Source organism: Rutilus rutilus, assembly GCF_951802725.1.
Source record: "Rutilus rutilus genome assembly, chromosome: 19".
Lineage (NCBI taxonomy): Eukaryota > Metazoa > Chordata > Actinopteri > Cypriniformes > Leuciscidae > Rutilus > Rutilus rutilus.
In genome coordinates this window covers 5,960,233-5,981,374 of record NC_140232.1, presented here as the reverse complement: position 1 = coordinate 5,981,374, position 21,142 = coordinate 5,960,233, and the positions used below count along the sequence as shown (strand labels likewise).

Below are 21,142 nucleotides of genomic sequence, written 5' to 3'. Positions count from 1 at the left end.
AACCTTATAATTCCAAGGGGACGAATGGTTAATGATGAAATTAAACAAATCAGAGATGCTATTATACAGAATAGATTAGTGTTAGACAAGGTAACTGCTGGGAAAGGAGGGCTATGTAAAATGTTGGGTACATCATTTTGTTTTTACATTCCAGACTACAGTGACAACATAACCAATATCATGGAGCACAAGAGAATGGCTGTAAAAGAACCACCCATAAGTAATAACTCATGGTTTGAATGGTTCACCAACCTCTGGGGAGAGTGGGGCTATTGGAAATGACATACAGTTCTGCCAGTGATAGTGATCAGAGTTTTGGTGTTGCTGTGCCTGCCATGTGTAATGTTTTCCCAGCTTTAGTAGAGAATGGTGAAAAGTACAGCTTCATATCAAATGCTTCAAATGTCTGATTATGAGGATCAATTCAAAGATGTATGTCCAAAAACACAGAGTGTTTTCAATCATAAATGTGATGAAGTGACTTAAATTAGCTGTATTATTATATTAGTTATCAATTAATGATAAAAAAAAAGGGGGAATTGTGGAAGAAATTTTATCTTTAAAGGTATAGCGGAGGATTTTCTTTTTCCGGGTGGATCATCAAGACTATTGGTCCTCCTAAGTGTCAATCATTCTGGTGATATGTTTACGTAAGGCCGTCGTACGTGCTCGTGCACACGATTCACACGATGGCGTGCGCTCAAAACACAGGTTGGGCTTCCCACTGATGCCTCAGTCGCGAAGTTTTTACTTGACAGGTAAAGTTTGGCATGCTATTTGGAGAAATCCATTTAAAATCACTGCTAGTAAAAGTTAATGTAAGCTATGATTAGCTCGTGCATGCTCTCTCGTGCACACGTTTAATAGGCGTTCCCTCTCGGGAGCATGTGCATTTTTTCAAAAAGTGGAGGGGGCGGTTCTTTTCTAAAATTCGGGAAAATCCTCCGCTATACCTTTAAGATGTGTGTGACCATCATATTACAGTTAAAGAGCACAAATAATCCTTATTCTAATATGGAATTGTATTGGAATGGTAAAGAGTGTTGGTACGTGACAGGAGGGCCTCCACTCAAGGATAAAATATAATGACCAAATCTAAGAATGTTCCACATATGGTTGAAATACTATTATTGGCCTATAAAGATAACATTCTGTGAGTCAAGACTATAAAAGAGGAAAGATGTCTTCCCTTCACTGTCACACTCTGCAACCACTCTGTGTGACTGTACGACTGCTGACCTTTTCTTGCAAGAACATAAACCTCATCAAAAACAATTGGAAATGTTTGTCTCTTATTCAGCGATATAATTTTGTTTGTATGCCTTTTGATATAATTTTGTTTGTATGCCTTTATGCCTTTTTTATGCCTTTTGTTTGTAATTTTGTTTGCCTTCCTTTATGCCGACAATTTGGATGTTTTGTCGTCGAGATCTTGACTCTAAGTCACAGGTCTTTTCCTTAAGCTTTTCACATTCGGTCTCCAGGTGTGCACAGAGTTCCTCCAGTGATTCAATGCGGGCTTCGTGAACTTTTGCTGCCTCTTCAGTCTCTGCTACTCTAGTGGAAATATTAGCAAGTGATACGTTCACCTCGGATAAAGTAGATGAAAGGACATCAAACTTTCTGTCAAAGGTGCTGCTCAATTTCGCTATTTCGCTCAATTAGCCGGTGACAACTCATGAACTTAATCTGAACCTCCTGGCTCCTCAGTATTCAATTTTTCAGGTTTCTTATTCTTTGTCGGCATTGCTCAGGATGTTCAGAATGAATAACTTGTGATATTTAAGCGGCTACAAGACATTTTAACAGACAATATTACAGACTTGTGGAGAGCTATAAAAAACACGTTCACTCCATTCGGTGCCAGAAGCGCGCCCCCATTCATGTTGGTTTTAAAACTCTCTTGCTATGTTCTGCTGTAAGTGTGTCTGGTTAAAGGGTTAATAGCTTGATTCTAACAGTCCCTAATAATCTCCCACTGAATGCCGCCTGAGACTTCATCCGTTTACTGTAAGCATGCATGCTCTGAGAATTGAAAGACTGGCAGATATAGCGTATCATGAGCACATTAATTATGGTTGCTTCTTCTGCTGTTGCTGTGCTGTCATTGCCGGTCCCCATGCGTGAAAGACATTGGGACTAAAGTAGCAGCTGAGAAATGGGCCAGACCTCCTCATTTCTACCTGTTTGGTTTATTTCTCTCTCCCTCCTGACTTGAGAAAATGAAAGACAGAAAAGATTTGAGAAACGACAATGTAGAAGGCTGTCTAAAGCAAGGTTTTAATGGTTTTGCTTTTCCAAATTTGTCTTTGAATTCTGTTTTAATTATATGTGCATCTTAATACTAGTTTAATTAAAATTTCAGTTTAGTTAATCTTACTTTCAGCAAGGTTAATTTAGATTGAATTTTTGGTTGATCCAGATCATAATCCCAGTCTGGAGTGCATTTCCCAAGTGCACAAGCTCCTTTGTTATCAGCATAGTTTAGCAATTCTTACTTTCAACAAACATTCACAAACAGCTTTGAAAACTTGTGTGGTTGGAACTACAGTTCTACCAGAAAGACTTGGGAGAATAATACTGTAACAATTAACATTTATTAACAGCCCAACAAGCAATCAAGTTCTTTGGCGTAGGCCCCGTCCGTAGCTTGCAATCCGAGGGTCCGGATCTGCATATCCTGCCTGAAGACGAAGGCAGGGGCGCAGCCGACCCCCTGCAAGGTATAGGAAGGGACCATCCTGGTGGTGGTGGGGTGGATGGAGGGAAGAGACCATCCTGGTGGTGTAAGAAAGGATGGAGGGAATACCCATCTTGGTGGCGGTGGGGAGGATGGAGGTGAATTGAAGCGTCAGCATCTGCGAACTCAGACGTGTGTAAGTACCAGTCTTATATACCGCAAGAATAGTAATATGATTGGATAGATGAGAAGGTAATAAGTGACGTAACAATTGAGTCTTCCCGGCAGAACTTATGCTAGAGCTTCATCTCTCGACCTGTGGTTAGAAATTATAGCTTTAGCGTAGGTTCTACCAGGAAGAATTGTATGCCACGTCATTTATTCATAACTATTAGGTCTAGTCAATCACTGGTTGACATATTGGAGTATATACAAGTACTGAACTTTCTCTTTTCCATTTGCAGTTGACGCTGAGGTTTCCCTCCATCCTCCCCACCACCACCAGCTTGGTTGCCTTCATCTTCAGACAGGATCAGCCGAATCTGCTTCCCCAGGATTGGGACTAGGACGGGGCCTACGCCAAATAACCTTTCTACACAACTAGACATGAATCACTGTAGCACGCATGCCATCTGTTAATCCTTTATGGAATAAATGCCATGTAAACTTTCACCTGCTATCTGAGTCTTTCTGGTAGAAACATAGTATGGAAGCTTGTTTCCGCCACAGAATAAAACATTTGAAAAGATAATTGCGACTTTTTATTTCACAATTGCGAGTTTACATCTTGCAATTCTGACTTTATATCTCCGAATTGCGAGATATAAAGTCAGAATTGTGAGATATAAACTCACAATTGCTAGAAATAAACTTGCAACTCTGACCTTTTTTCAGAGTTTATATCTCGCAATCTCGCAATTCTGACATCTTCTGACAAACTCGCAATTGTGAGTTTATTTCACGCAGTTCTGACTTTATAACATGCAATTGCGACTTTATATCACGCAGGTCTGACTTTATAACTTGCAATTGCAACTTTATATGAGATGTAAACTCGTAATTGTGAGAAAAACAGTCAGAATTGTGAGATAAAGAGTCGCAATTACCTTTTTATTTTTTATTGTGTGGCGGAAACAAGTTTCCATACCTGTTAGTGACATGTTGACCTAAAAAGATCATGCCACTGTGGAACAAAAAGCAAGCTAACAATCTATATCCTTCATTCCATTTAAATACATATATTTCAATCTATATGTTTTAGAGCAGTGGTATTCAAATGACGGGACATAATTGCACCATTTTACCGTTCCTACAGTTTAAAGTGTGCAGCGCGTAAAAACAACAGATCGGTTCACACCACAAGCGCTCAAGGTAATGATCTTTTGGCGATATCCTCTAATATTAAGGTATTAGTATCGCATTAAAGGTACAATATGTACGAATTTTGTATCAAAATATCCAAAAACCACTTTTACAGTGTTAGGCTATATATTTCTTTCAATTGTGTACTTCCATTATCCTAAATGTTTCCAAGAATTTGTAGATTCAGAGAGATTCACAATTTTAAAGAGTGCCTGTCCCTGTTCACTTTTTTCGCCTGTCAATGACGTAATATGTGTTATCCCTGGTTTCCGATTGTACGGCCATAGTAACCATGGTGACAGACGTGGACAACTGTGTAACGTCTAGCGCCACGCTGTTGTTGTTTCGTTCAAACATTATGGACCATGGCAAGCAGACTTTGGGACAAAAGGAGAACTAAAACGAGGATCAATATCGGCGTGGCGTGTTCGAGATGCCGAGAGCTCCGTGTCCGCGACAAACTTGGAATTGACAGAGAGGCCACTTTGCATATACTTTATTAGACAGGTGAGCAAAGTTCAGTTTAGTGTGATAGTGTAGACCAAGTGAAACAGCGCTGCGTTACCTCACAAGTTAAATTCGTCAAATAAACTGACCAGTGTGAGTAGTAATTCAGCACTTGCGTGTAGTTCGGTAGAATGAAATGTCCTTATTCCTTTATATCCGGGGGACTCGCGTGTGACGCTGATATCTGTCTCTCATTAGCACTCGCACCCTGTTTTATACCACAGTCATGTTAAAAAACATGATATTCACTCATCCATAAACATTATTAGATCCATCAGCATGACAGCAAGTCCCATCATTCCGCTTATCACTGCGTCATCAGTCTACGCCTTTGTTATTGTAAGACGTTAGCGACCCCTAGCGGTGAAAAAAAAAGACATATTGCAGCTTTAAGAGCTGAAGACGACGCGGTTATTTTAACAAGAGAGCAGAAACATGGTGAGCAGTAAAAGAGAAACTTTTGCTTAAACGCTGCAGAAAACAAGAATACGGCTAATACAATTATTTTGTATCTGTCATACAGATGACTCTGACCGTTTAACTAAACTAGGTTTGTGACAAGTTAACACGTGGCGCCTTTAGATGTTTTGTTTTTCCCCATACATTTAGCATTACTAATCAGCATATTAAGAGCATTTCATAATAAACAATGTTATAATTTGGACCATACTTGGTCCTACTTTTTCTAAACCCTGCCCCCCCCCAGTATGTTTTCTCAGTCCCAATGTCTTCTATGTAAATAAGTAATAAAAAACAAAATTGCCTGATCTACATCTGATCTAACCTTTTTATATTCATATCCAGTTGGGAGAAATAATTACTTTTTTATTGGTAACAAATCTTAGACATCTCTGCTTTGGCTCCCGGGGCCCAAGATTCTCATATTTGATGGCTAATTTGATTGTTTAAGATGTTTTCTTTTACAAAGTACTACGGATGCCCGATGGAAACGTATAACTGTTCCAGACAAGCATTGTCCAGACCTCCGCTGGGAAGGACATATAGAGAACAGACCTCTTGGAACTGTAATTGAATACCCCTCTATTAGGGTGTCAACAATCAGTCCCAGACGGCCTAGATCCGGCCCACATCTGGTATGCGTGTTATCCACAACTACCAGATGTGGCCCGGATCTGGGCCGACACTATGTTGCTGTCTGGGGTGCATGTGTATAAATATGTAAACACATATGACGTAGGAGGGAACATGCGATGTATCAAACAGCAAATAAAGCAAAATAATGGGGAACAAAAATAGTGAAGTAGGAGATGCCATGTTCAGAACAGCAGTATCTTGGAGAAATTACATTGTGGAGAAAGCTGCTGACTGAATGAGCTGAAGTGTACACCAATTATGTAAATGTGATTAAAAAATGAAATGGCTTTCTGTTGTTTGTGTAAATTAACTATAATAATATGATATTAATTGCATCCTCCAATCAATTAATTAGCCAAGCAGAAATGATTACTCCCCCCACCTTCAGTGACGTCATTAACGACAGTCCTATATTGTAGAACTGACGTGATTCAAACAACAGAGGTGTGACCATGTTATACGGTTTCGGGAAACAGTTCTAGCTATAGTTTCTACAATGATGAATCAAACTACAGTGGTTTAGTAATGAGTTACATTTGTATGATTGAATGATTTGTTCACAAGTTAAGTTAATAAAAATACCTTTGTTTATTGTTTGTTCATATTAGCTCAGGTCCATTAAATAATATGAACAGATACAACTTTTAATTGCGTATTAGTAAATGATGAAATTAATATCAACTAAGATTAATAAATGCTATAAAAGTATTTTCTCATTATTAGTTTACGTTAAAGGTAGGGTATGGGATTTACAAAACGGCCGGCAGATTTTGAAAATACACAACTCAAATGGTCCTACCTTCTTTCCTCCAACGCTGGCCCTGACTCCACCCATTCGAAGAACATGGGAGGGGGAGGGGGGGAGGGGGGGAGGGGGGATGGGGGATGGTACGACCGTTTGATTGACGAACTTACTGTCCAATGATTCTAGGTGGTCTTGGAAATGATTGGCTGGAGTTTTTCGAGTCCTGCCCGTTCCACAGATGATTAAATTGCTTAATTTTCATTTCAGTGCTTCTAACTCAGTGGCTGTAAGTGGGTTAGGAATAGGATTTCAAGTGATTTTGAAAAAATGGACAAAAAAGAGAATCACATACCCCACCTTTAACTAATACGCTGTAGTTAATTAATGTTAACAAATGATTATTTTATTTCAGTTTATTTTTCAACCACTGGAATTATAATAATCTAGTTTGTTAATATTAACCCTGGCCTGCATGGTCTAAAGGAAACCTATTGCAAGTGGTCCATTTTTTTATGCTTCAGTTTCATGATTTGATTTCAACAGCAAACCAAAGTAAACATTCAAAATAACTGTTCAATTTTACGCTATTTGCCTTGATGCTGCACTCATGATCCACTTTATTCAGCTACGAAAATACTCAGTTGACCTAAATTGCCCCGAAAGCGCTGTTGCCAAACTGTTACGAGAAAGTATAGACTCTGTTATTTGCACAGTCCCTGTTTCATCCATAACTGTTTTAATGCCCCTCTCCATCTAAGAAATAAAGAGAATGTAATATTTATGGTGCAGTAGCTTACAGCTGGAGTTCAATACAGTGATAAAAAGCCTTCATACTAAGTGAGGTGAGATTCTAGTTATTTATTTTCCCCCTGCTACCGTGCAAGTGGTGATATCTAAATAGATTCAGCTGTTGATTGACAGCACAGGGATGAGCTGTTATCAGCTAGACCAGTGTTGTGTCTGGTGAGGTTGTGAGGTATAGTCTCCTGTGGCATTGTGTTTTTGCTACACTGTGCAAACCCAGCATGCTCTCTGTCTGTCACATTAGCATTCATGATTGACAGAAAAAAGGATCGAGGCTTGGCAGATTTTGAGATGGTTTGGTAACATAATGCACATAGATATTTAAGGTAACAGCTGCTCACTAAAAGTGTCTAGTGAGCAGTCCGACATTTATGTTATATTTTGTTGCATCTTTCAGTATGTTGTTATAAGGCAATGATTCTCAACTGGTGGATCATTAAATGAGTCACATGTGCAAACAGTAGTAGGGAGGAAAATGCTAAATCCAATCCAGTTTGTGAAACAGGGAAGCTATTTTGTTTCAACAATGCTGTTGTATAGCCAGACTATCAGAATTCAGAGGGCCGTTCACATGGAACGTGTTCTTGCCTTTAAAAACACGAGATATGTGGACATCTGCGCATGTGCGATTGATTTGAGCACCTGATAAGAGAGGTCCACTAAATGTGTGCGCCAAACGTGTCCATCCGCGCTCATGGTCAGTGGAATACTTTGAAATGCTTGCACACAGTGCAAGACGGAGTGTAAATCCCTAAGTATTTCTAAGTTTTGCCTTTCATATAATCATAGCCTTTCAATTAGCCTTACTCCATGTAACTCTTTCCCCGCCAGCATTTTTTTTTTTAAGTTGCCAACCACTGCCAGCATATTTGATCATTTTCACATGGCCCCAAGAATATTTTTTGTATGAATATCTGAACATGCAATACATCAAAAGAACAGGGCCTCTGCTTTATAGGCTATATATAAAAAAAAAAAAAAAAAAAAAAAAAACTTTTACTGTTATTCTAGCTTCATGCATTCATATTTTTATCAACACTTGAATGTGGGTAAGTTTCATATGAAAAAGAGTTAAAGGGATACTTCACCTCTGGAAAGATGAATGTGTATTTAAAATGGGTCATTTATGTAGTAGAAATGTGAAATTATTTTTGAATTTGGAGCCTTCTAGACTGAGAAAAGCCAGAAAATTTATTTTTGGCTTATGTGGATGAAAGACAACAACTCCCAGAATGCACTTGCTTCGCTGCTCTACGAGGCCACTCCCAAGCCACACCTACCGGAAAGAGCGCGCAGTTAAACAACAAGATTAGGCTACTAGTGAGTCTCAGTGACGAGTCTGCCTGGGATTTCGAGATCGCCCAAAATGTCCGGGATTCGGCTTTTGTGTTCTACAGTCGCCATTCATTATGTTTACTGTGGTGAGCAGGACGAGGCTGAGGGGCGTGGGAGAACGGCGCGAGGCCGGTGGCGTGATTACCGATGAGCGACGGAGGAGTGGGAATTTTCTTAGCAATGTTAAAAACCACATCAACCGATCACTTGTCTTAGGGGGGAACATGCTGTGAATGATGTCCCGTTGAGTTTGGTCTTTATTTTTGTGCTGTCTTTCTTTTTACATGTGTTATTGTGTACTGTCATGTTTTGAGCATGTGTGGCTCTTGTTGTTACTTTCAATCAGTGATTGAAAGGACCCCCTTGAAAGGTGCAAGATGGTACATCTCAAGGGGCTATCCAAAATAAAAGAATAAAGAATAAATACTTGTTTAGCGTTCATGTAAACTTTACATTCAGATTCACCAATCGGAATGAATGCAGTTAGATTGAAACAAAAGGTGTGCATGTAATCCCGGACATTTTGGACGATCTCGACGGCCGGACATGTCCGGGGAAAAGAGAATAGTAACCCCTACTACTCAGCTTTGTCCTGCTCTTTCTCCACAGAACAAGTGCCTGCTAGCTTAGCTTCCAAAGAAAGACGGCTGACACTGTGTACATTCTGTGAGTGAGATCCCACCTCCTATGGGCGGGTTGAAAACATGCGGGACAGCCCCTACTACTGGCTGTAGTCTTTAGCCTCTGGCCAAAAAATCCTCCGATGACACAAAATGACGATTTTTGCGTCATCTGAGGATTTTTTTCAAACAAAAAATACATAAATCTCTCGTCTCAGGGGGACATGTGGGAGGAAAGCATGGTAATTCGAAAACACTATGGGTTTTCTACTGATACAAAGCTTAATGCTAAATCCTGAAGTATCCCTTTAAAGGGTTAGTTCACCCAAAAATGAAAATTCTGTCAGTAATTACTCACCCTCATGTTGTTCCAACCCCGTAAGACCTTCGTTCATCTTCGGAACACAAATTAAGATATTTTTGATGAAATCTGAGAGCTGGCTCACTCCTCCATAGACTTCTAGGTGACCGAAACTTGCTGGCCCAGAAAATGTATTAAAGAGATCGTTAATATAGTCCAAGTGACTACAGTGGCTCAATCTTATGTATATCAAGCGACGAGAATACTTTTTGTGCGCAAAAACAAACAAAAATAACGACTTTATTCCACTTTTCATTTCCTTCTCTCTGGGCCTCGAGTCTTTTCACGTAGTGTTTTTGCGCAGCGCGTCTGTGTTGTACGTCACACGCATCACACACATGACCATTGTCGGCCAATAGTGAGCCTACGTGGTGACGTGTAACGCAGACGCGCTGCGCTGCGCAAAAACACTACGTGAAAAGACTCGAGGCCCAGATAGAAGGAAATGAATAGTGGAATAAAGTCGTTATTTTTGTTGTTTTTGCGCACAAAAAGTATTCTCGTCGCTTGATATACTTAAGATTGAGCCACTGTAGTCACTTGGACTATATTAACGATCTCTTTAATAACTTTTCTGGGCCAGCAAGTTTCGGTCACCTAGAAGTCTATGGAGGAGTGAGACAGCTCTCAGATTTCATCAAAAATATCTTAATTTGTGTTCCGAAGATGAACGAAGGTCTTACGGGGTTGGAACAACATGAGGGTGAGTAATTACTGACAGAATTTTCATTTTTGGGGTGAACTAACCCTTTAATAGTGTGTGCAAACACAGGTGTTCGACATCTGCTCACTAGAAGATGTATTCCTTGTCCAGTGTCTGTACCGTTTCTCTCCAGAAGTAATGAGCGATAAAACTAGATATTTAAGTGGCTATATGTAGAATTCAGAAACCCTTGCTATTAGCGACACCGGTGGCCGTTAAGTGAACTGCAGCCAGCAACTTATTTCTTGTGCTCGCACTAGTGCACACGTAATGTACAATACACTAAACTTCATTCAAGGCCCTGGTATACAATAATTGCAGCAAAGTTTATTTTCATTCTTTGCTTAGGGGTAAACATTTACCTGGCGTTAGCCAACATCCAAACGCCGTCTGCACTGCTGAGAGCGATGTTTAGATGAATATGCAAATATGTGCTGCATGCTTTCCTCTCAATAACAAAATAACACACAACACACAAAAGAAATGACAGCTGTGAGAAAGCAGCAGTTAAGAAAGCATGTGAATATGTTCGCACCAGCTCTGCAATTCACTGCCATTATGTCGACAGATGAGGTAATTAAAATTACACTGTTATGATAATTTGATTATAAAGTGAGACTATGCACTAAATAGATCTGGCTCAGTGAGACTATAGTTTGAGTGAATCCATTTTCTTTGCATGACACATTGATATTACAGTACAGAATGGCTCTTCCGGCATGTATAAGCATTCATTTCATGTATCAGAAGAGTGGCTCTCGGGAGCGCATGTAAACATCACATTCTAATGATTTCCCAGCAAAAACGACGAGTCCTTCACATAAAAATCAGTCTACAGGCTTTCATAGACAACCTAGGAAGTCAGGGAACGTCTCGTTTTTTAAGTTTTATTACAAGCTGTTCAAACTTCAGCAATAAAAAAGCTATTAATATATGACCATTCTTACTTATAGCCTCTTTAACATGCATGTATCTCATGAGCTCCTCACACAAGCGCTCATCAAAATGGATGTCTAGTTGTCCATGTCTGATCACTGATGTGTAAAAAGACGAGTCAAAACAAGAATTCATTTCAGTGTGTATCACCGGGGAATGCTAAAGAAAAGAGACATTGGTTTTGTGGCAACTGTAGGCATGAGTGCAGCTGGCATCTCAAAAAAGATTGTGGAAGTGATTGAACCCCTACAGCTGGACCCTTGTCTTTGCGTAGGCTTCAGCTTCGATGGGGCCTCCATTATGTCTGAAAATAGAGGAAGAGTTCATGTTCTTTTAAAGCGGACCTTTGCCCATGCACTTTACGTGCACTGTAATTCCCATCGCCTAAATCTGGCTCTGGCAGCAGCATCAAGAGTTTCCAGTCACGTCAGCACACACTGAATTCTATACATACATTCATGACAGGAAGCATCCGACACGCCAGGTTTATGGAAATACAGAAACAACTTCATCCAAGTCGGCAGTGTCTTGAGATTGAGCGATCCATTGACACTCGATGGGGCTCGAAATCAGGATCTGTAAGCAAGGTGCATATTTTATTGGATTGTATTTTAGAATTACTTGCTGAATGTAGTGGAAGTAGCCATAGCGAGGCAATAATCGAAACACAGGGTCTTCTACAACAGATCCAAACGAAGCGGTTCCTTTTTTTGCTAGTCATATTTGGGAAACGTTTTGAGTGCAGTGACTTCAGCCCGACGCTGCGTGTTTTGGACTGTATCCACCTTGTTGATGGCTTAAAAGATGCATTTTCTGTCTTCAGGGATAATTCACAGTGTGACTTTGAGAAAGTTCTGAAACTCACAGATGAGTTAATAACAAAACGTGAAATTACAAACTTTAACGTAACCATCTCCAGACAAAAATAGTTGCCTGCCAGGCTCAGTGACTCAGTGGTTGTTTCAAATCTTGGAATTAATAATGTGAGGAACGATGATGACCGACGACGCTTATGGAATGAGAGACTGGACCGACAGCTGGCCGAGCTAAAGAGCCGTGTTCATGAATGGTTCAGAATGGAATAATGAAAGCAGCCGCAGCCTGTCAACCACAGTCCGCGACATTTGCTGACAAAGACATGCTTGAATCACCAAGTCAACATTAAAGCATAAGGATCGAGGATGCTGAGCTGACTGTGTTTACACATCAGATGCGTAGAAAAGCTGAGGGAGGACAGACATTCCCATCACTAATGGAAATTATTTTGATCCCATATTGTAAATGATGTACTTTGAGAGTAGGTTTTGAGGTCCACTCTATTTCACCAAGATTCACTCACTTTAAATTCCTGGCCGCGCCACTGGTGAAGCGGCTTCTTAGCTTTTGTTTCTCCCGGAAATTGCACACAGCCAGCCAATCAGATTGGAGCATTCCATTTTGAAACAACTGTTGCCACTTTTGAATATGCATCAGACAGTATGCGGACGTGCCTCCTGAGGCCGTGACTATCAATGCTGTATCTGCTCTCTGTTCATGGTGGAGACTCTCAGAGGAGTTTGCAGGAGTGTCCCACTGTATTAGATCTGAGAACTCTAGTCGTTTCTCCAAAAGGTTAAAATGAATCTTTTAGCATTAGAGAGAATCCTCTGGCCATAGCAGACTGATGGATGGTGTGGAATCAAATCTCTGTCAAGGTTGCGGCCCCGCAGAGAGCCTTACATTGACAGGCAGAGCATATTTTTTTTCTTTCATATCACAGAAGTTCTGCTTTTGAAGAGTCGTTTTTTTTTTCCATGTGATAGAAGGCTCTGAAATATCTAAGGTTATCTGCGAGTTCACTGTTCGCTACTGCGGTGTTTTAAATAATTAAAGCAAAGCAAAGATAACAGAGACACAGCAAGAGTTGCTGAATCAAACATGGTGAGAGGGCAACATGATCGATGTTTGATGAAAGTGTAGACTACTGCCTGCTATGTAAAAAAAAACTTTGCAAAACAGAATACATTATGCAACAATACACGTTTCAAAGTAAGATGCTACACATGACCTCTTGTTCCTAGGTTTCTTGTTTAATTCAGTCTCCGACATAAAAACACATTCTGAATCTACATGTTTTTGTGTGTGTGTGTGTAAGAACGTTTTAACTATTTGTAATCCGATCAATAATGAGGCAAGAAAAAGGTAACAATTGCAGCCAAGGTCAAGTCAGCGACATTGACTTTTGGAATAAGGACCCAATTCAATGTTCTCCTTTTGCAAAGTGTGTACTATATATATATACGATTCTGCAGAAATAGTATGCTATTATGCTATTCTGAATGAATGAATGAATGAATCAGGCATTTATATAGCGCTTTCATATGTACTACTGTACACCCAAAGCGCTTTACAATCATACCAGGGAATCTCTCCTCAACCACCACCAGTAATGTGAAGACAGTAATTTGGGCAGACTCCATCTTGTGAAGACTTGTGAAGTAGCTATTGCTGAAATTGCTGTATAGCAGAGTCCCTCTGAACCCCTCCACCTCCCCCAGCTCCACCTGCCTAGATCTGCTACGGGATTTATGTATGTCTGTTTATGCAGCAGAAGCAGCATATCTTACATGCTAACAGCAGCGTGTCTGTGTAGATATTGGCAGCAGCAAGGCCATACTAGCTCAGCAGCAGCAGCGTATCAAGACCATATTCAGTAAAATGCAGTGAAATGCAATTCAATGAAATTATTCAGAGAGTGGTCATGATTGAAATTCTCACACACACACACACTTACTTAGTTTTCTAAATGGGGACATTCCATAGACGTAAAGGTTTCTATACTGTACATACTGTATATTTTATCCACTTACACTAACCCTACCCCTAAACCTACCCATCACACAAAACTTTCTGCAAAAAAAATTGAATTGAATTATTTTATTTTTATACCAGATTTACAAATGAGGAGGTTTTTGGAGATTTTGTCAGGATTTTGTCACTTCTGGGTACAAATTTTGTCCCCAAAATATAGTTAAATAGGTACAGACACACACTTTCCCCCCCTTTTTTCTTGTGTTGTCTTTATTTTTTCGATCTGTATAAGGGAAGCAGAATTCTGCCTTCTTCTGTTTTGTCTCGAATGTCCCTCAGGATGATCATCAATAACCAGCTAAACTAAACACCTGAAGCAGGATCATTTCTCTTTAAATTGCTATCGGAGTTGGAGGAACAGCTGAACCAGCCATAGGAATTAAAATAACAAATATGCAGATATTCAGATTAGGCGTAACTATTATAGTCTGCAAACAAATATTAACCAGGGATTTTGCTGGCATTTTCGAAACAGAGGTGGGATTACTTACTGGAATTGCTGTTAGCTAAGAGTGTTGAAGCGCTGTTGTTGTTTACTTTTAATTTAACACACTTATCCACATTAGCATTATAATTTTATTTAAACCTCTTTATATAACAGAATGTATTTCTTATTCTGTTCATGCAGAAACAGATTAATGTCTTAACACAAAGGGCCACACAAAGAGATTTAGATCTTTTAATGTCGCTCCAAATCTGTATAACTTTTTTCCATGGAACACATAAGGAGATATTTTGTAGAATGTTCAAGCTGCCCTTTACCATACATTAAAAGTCAATGGGAATATGAGCTCTAAAAATGAACAGCACTAAAATGGCATTTAAAGTCTCCTGAAAGTGATAATTCACCCCAAAATGAAAATCTGCAATCATTTACTGATCCTCATGTCATTTCAAAACTTCATTTTATTAAGAATTTAAAACAATAAATATCGGCAGCACGAAGTGCACGTGAACTGATCATCTCTTTCGCTTTACTACTTGTTACAGCACAAAATAAACATGAATAAACATCAGAAGGTATGTTGAAAGAGACAGTACAGCTTACCAAAATCCGTATCATGTCTCATGTAATCGTTCAATCAGTGTTTCAAGACGTCAATAAAACAGCTTTTAGACAATATGTCACGTATTGCTAAAGTTACCTCAGTAAAGCCATTCAATGACCAACTCATTAGTCAGCTAGAAAAGTTAACTCTACAGAGAACCATTTTGCTAAATATTTGATTTTTAGATTATATAGATTATTAGATTTTAGTCATTATATATATATATATATACACATACATACATACATACATACATATATATAATATATTATTATAAAAATATCCTTGTGTTCGATATCTAATGTCATCCAAATGATTTGATATTGAATAGAATCAATTCCAGCCCTAATTAGAATACTTTTATGCTGATTTTTGGAGCATGAAAACCCCTGGTTACAATAAATTCTTTCATGTATGGAAAAGAGAAGTATGAACATTCTTCTAAACATTTGCTTTTGTGTTCCAGGAAAGAAAGTAATGCAGGTTTGGAACGACCTGAGCCATAAATCATTGTTGATCGTTGTCATTTTTGGGTGAACTAGCCTTTTAAAGGACTCACTTGCAGCACAAACTGATTTAAACGTTTGTGTCTGATCTTCCCGGGGGAGATGCAACCATGCCACTGTGAACATTAATAACATTTCAGTCAAAATTTCATCTTTGCACATGATCAAATATACAGTCAATCCATCTGCCCATCCATAATGAATCAGAAATGACCCTCACTGCATTCATATCGTATATTCAGAGTAAAAAGAATCAGTTTGCACAACATTTTCCACAGCAGTAGGCTACTAGAGTTTATGGATGCTGATGTTTTAAACATTGATTTTTGCACAGTGAAGTCCCTTCATAAAGGAAATTCAATAAAGTACACTGTAAAAAATGTTACTGCTATTTACTTAAAAAAATTATGGTAACAATATTACACATAATATTTTTGAGTAGTTAAAGCTTGATTTCATTCATGAAATCTACCTGAATAAATCATGTAAAATGCCCTAATTTATTTAGTCTATGACATAATGAATTAAATTTTTTTAGTGAAATGTGCTTTTTTATTTGAAATATTTTTTATTCTCAAGTGAATGGATATGACCTGTTTATATTTAACTTTGAGATATATTGTTTTATAAAAAGACTGTATACTGCTAGGACAGTACAGAATCAAACTTGTTACTGCACTATCATTAGCAGAGTTATTGCTACATGTATATAACAATATGCTTCATAATATTAAATAAATGCAGTTATTCACAACCTAACCATAAGCCCTACTCTTCTGCACAATGGTAACGATAAAAACTTTAACATAATAGAAACTCTTTCAAATGTCAAACATACCTGAACATTAAACATTAACAGATGTTTCCCTTTACTCAAAAACACATGAAATAACACTTAATTTCAAGATTTACTCTCCATTTCCAGCCATGTGCAAAGCATGCTGGGAACAAACAATGGCGTCTCTAAATAAAACCGCATAAATGAGCTAATTCTCTTAAAATAAATAGGTAGCCCCTTTTCCTTAATTTTATGAGGTTTATCAGTTCCTCAATTCAAGCCTTAAAATTGTGTATGTTTCCTTAAAAAAAATAGGAAAATGCATCTCTTGGTTTTATTAGTGAAATGTTCTCAATATTTTCTAATAAACACTGAACCACAATTTTCTTAATGAAATATACATAATATTTTTAATGATCACCTCAATTTTTTTAATGAAAATTACAAGACTCATGATTCATTTTTTACAGTGTAGCGGCAGAGATCAATATCAATATAATAAGACCCATGCAAAAACCTCATTGTTTTAAATTATTCGAAATGTTTCGGAATACTCTCCCAATCATTTCCAAGGTATTGTGTTTATATGTGCGCATAAACCGAATCTCACGTCTGTGTGGAAGACTATAACCTTCTCATCAGATGGAAGCTAAAAATAGTCGAGCCCCCCCTCCCCTTCCTTGTTTCTTTCTTCACCTGCCTCTTCTCACCTTTTTCCTCACCACCTCATGTGTGAATCTCACTCTCCACACACACTGAAGTGTGAAGTGCGCAACGGCACAGTTTAAACAAGCATCAATCTCAACCGTGATTGACTGTCTGGAACAGCCGTATTTTATGACTTATGACTGAACAACAGTGACTCATTCGACCAGTCTCTCTCCAAAATCAGGAAAGTTCACAAGTATAAATAACCACCCGTCTGTTTCCAGAAGGCAGAGACGTACTGGACGCAAAGCTAGTCGGAGAAAAATCTGTCTCCTGTAGGTCTATTAAATGTTATCAAATGCAGCGTGACAGTGTGAATGTGTGTGTGTGGCAGAGGAATGAGAGATAAACCGATTGAAGCACCGTGCCAGCGCTTGCTTACGGATGTGTCCACGTCTATAAGATCAAGCGCTCCCGGCTCGCACTGGATGAATGATTCTGCATGAGAGACAGAGTTTGCAGATCTGGAGGTGGAGATATTGTGTTTTTAAAGAACTTTCTATTGACCCAATGTCCCCACAAACATGGTAAAACCAGAAATCACCTGCATAATGAGGGACAGCCGACTGTTCCCGTCAACAAGGCTTGATAAACATTCTAAAAAAAAAAGTGTTTATGAAAATATATAGATGCAGAAAGGTTTCTAGGGTTAGGTTTCGGAAAAAAAAAATCATTAGCTTACTGTAAAATAATAGAAGTCAATGAAAAGTGATACAGAAAGTGATGAGAAGCAGTTTTGGAAATGCTGGATGAGATGAAAACACACCTTGGTGATCCAGGTTTGAGAACATCTGTACAATGTCTTTACTCTGTTGACTTTTGAACTCAACAAAGCTGAAGTGAATTAAAAAGAGAAGTGTCTTACCTGAGTCACTCTGGATTGATGTGAAGGTTTGCACTTCCTCTATGCCAGCGAGTCAGCGCTGCAGTGAAAGCACTTGTCTTTGTTTCTTAATGTAAAGAACACCACAAACTACTTCATCAGATCTTGGTATAACACAAGACTCCTTATATTTCAGTCACTAAAGGGGTTTTGGATTGTCTTTGCGTTATGTTGGCATCTGTTTGTTTGCACCTCTTCTTTTGTGTGTCTGTACTGTATGTTGTTGTCCTGGCGACAGCTTCTCTGAGTTCGCGCTCTTCCACTCTCCTCAGCACCACTCGTCCGCTCACTCTCTCTCTCCGCGCTTTGTTCATTCCTCCATCCAAGCCGATTCATCAGCGCAAGATAGAGAGGGGGAGACAGGAGACATGTTCGTGTACAATGCAGTGGTTGGGAGGGAAAACTAAATGACAAAAACATGGTTGATGTTACTAGTTTGAACATGCATGAATGGTCTGTTCATTCTAAAGCAAAAGCTGTGGATAATGTGATTCTGTTGTATTAAGAAGACATGTGCACCCCTGTACAGACGAGGATGGTTTGGTCTTACCTAGAGAGAAAGAGAGAGAGAGCGGCAGACACACTGGAGGAGATATATAACATACAGAAAGACAAGAAAAGTGTTATCAGTGATAATGAGGTCATAATTTCACTGTAAAAAGTGATCAGGTGACTTTTTAGTAAACTTCATGTGTAATTGAAGAGATGAAGCTATGTGAACTTGACAATTCAAAAACTTATTTTTTTTCAATTACGCATGAAGTTTACTTAATAATAATAATAATTTACTTAATAATTCTAAGGGAACGGGATAATAGCAAAAGATGTATTATTACTGTCACGATAATGCTTAGTTTCATCCTCATGGACTCTTAGTTTGTTTTTCTTTAGTCACATGTCTCCTTTGTTCTCAGTTTCCCGCCACTTGTTTGTCTCCTAGGTTTCTCATTGCAATCTTGTCTGTTACTATGGTTACCCATTAGTTCCATCGTTTGCAACACCTGTGTTCATTCAATCATCTTTGTTTGCCCTTTGCTGTGTTTTAGTTCTCCTCTGTCGGTTCTCGATAACATTAATGCTGAGTTTGGCTATGTTTTCCTTCTGTTAATAAAGTCTGTGTACATTAATCGTCTTCACCCTGTTCCTGCATACACCACGCTTTGCTTAAGCGTGACAATTACAAGCTATAATGGCAAGACTTTACATTGTAACATTATTTTCTTGACAATTAAATGTATAGTTCACCCAAAAATGTATGATCTGTATGACTTGCTTTCCTCTGTGGAACACAAAAGAAGATATTCTGAAGAATTTAAAGGTGCAGTGTGTATATTTTAGTGGTGAGGTTGTGAATTGCAACCAACAGAAGTTACGGTGGCCGACAGTAAAAGATCGTTGTCTGAGACAGCAGAGAATGACCAGTTAAGCAATGAGGTTTCTTTACAAAGATAAATTTAGAAATTATCTTTACTTAATTATTCAGTAAAACGATATGTTATTGCGAATATTACATATAATTGTTCATCATTGTGTCAGTGTTTTATTCACTGACTTCAGCTAGCTTCTTTGCATGAAGAACAACATAGGGGTTTATGTGCTCTGTAAAGCAGTTTGTCCGTTTAGGGCCACTGTAGAAACATGTCGGCACAAAATGACTGTTTCAATGTAAGCGGACCCGCGGTGTATGTAGATAGAAATGGCTCATTCTAAGGTAATAAAAACATAACCGTTCATTATGTAAGATTTTTATACACCACTGAAAACATAGTTATGTATATGATTGGATTTCTGGATTTCTTTTTTGGAAATTGGATTTCTGTCAACAGATCCTCCTAAATATTACACAATGCACCTTTAAGTGAACAGTTTTAGTGAGCATTGACAAAAATACACTGAGACATTTCTCAAAATTACGTATCTTATTTTGTGTTCCACATGAGGGTGAGTGAATTATGACATGTACATCCATTCATGTACTTTGCCCCTCATGTTGTTTCAAACCTGTAATTTGACATGACAATGTATTTACACCATGACTGACCATGATATAGTACCTTTAGAAACCTTGTGCCAGATTGGATGTCAAATTAATGGTTCTTGCATGGCCTAACAAGATGTCACAAATTACATATTGCCTCTAAACATTAAGAGACTCAGGCTTGGCGGCCATGACGTGAAGAGACTCAGGTGTGGAGGCCATCTTAGCTGAAGACTCAGATGTGGCGGCCATCTCGGCTGAAGACTCAGGCGTGGAGGGTACTGTGGGATTGTGGGGTACTGTGGGAAATTGATTTTTTCATCCTGGCATCCGTGAACGAACGGGTCCATTCAAACCCATGCAAAAAATGTCATTGAGTGCGACATTGTTAAAATCAACCTGGTAACAGAGTCCACAAAAGTCCAAAACATGAGCGACCATAAAACAAAGACTTGACTTGACTTGACTAACATGGCTAGAGAAACATAGACAACAATAATGGTTACAGGGACATCACTACTAGACCAGAGGCTGATGAAACATGAGGGCTATGTATATACACAAGACTAATGAGCAAACAAGGGACACCTGTACATAATCAACCAATGAGAACATGACACATAAGACAAGGGAAGCACAAGACATGATCACATGACAAAGGGAAGCACATGACAAAACCAGGAACATGACAATGAGCATGAATACAAAATAAAAGACATTAACAAACAAACACAATCAAAAACAAACCATGATAAGAACGTAAGGCAACCCACACAGGTAACTTAGCTTGGTACTAAGTCTTTATTTCAGTTTTTCGCAGGTCCCAGGACAGTAGAGTATCTCGAGGCTGCCGAAGAGGGGAAGAGGACGAAGATAACTGGTAAGTCAGGTTGGCAGATAAGTAGTCAGGTGAGTCACTGTAGGTACGAGCGACAAGACCCAACAGTGTGAGAGTGGCTTATGTAGCAGTTCATAATTGATGACAGTAGGTGCATGTGGTTAATTTTCTGGGGAACGGGAACGAGTGGGGGTAGCTGAGGAGTCTGGCATCTAGGGATCGGAAGGAATTGTGACTCCCCACGGGCAGCTCTCGAGGACCGGTACGTGCGATATGGGTGTTGAGCTGGGAATAGGCTGGGTTTAGGATGTGGTAACAAAGGACCCAAAATCTTTCCTCAGGTCTATAGTCTTCCCAGTCTATTAGGTATTCTAGGCGGCTGCCCCATCGTTGGGAGTCGAGGA

At 39.0% G+C, this 21,142-nt stretch overlaps 1 protein-coding gene across 1 annotated transcript in view; it reads right to left on the bottom strand.

The window, feature by feature from the left end:
• Positions 1-18,098, bottom strand: part of disp3 (dispatched RND transporter family member 3) — a 74,313-nt gene extending 56,215 nt beyond the window's left edge. Inside the window, exon 1 of the mRNA XM_084390156.1 lies at positions 17,905-18,098. The gene's annotated coding sequence lies outside the window, so the exon portion shown is untranslated. The remainder of the gene's footprint in view (positions 1-17,904) is intronic.
• Positions 18,099-21,142: the final 3,044 nt, after the last annotated feature.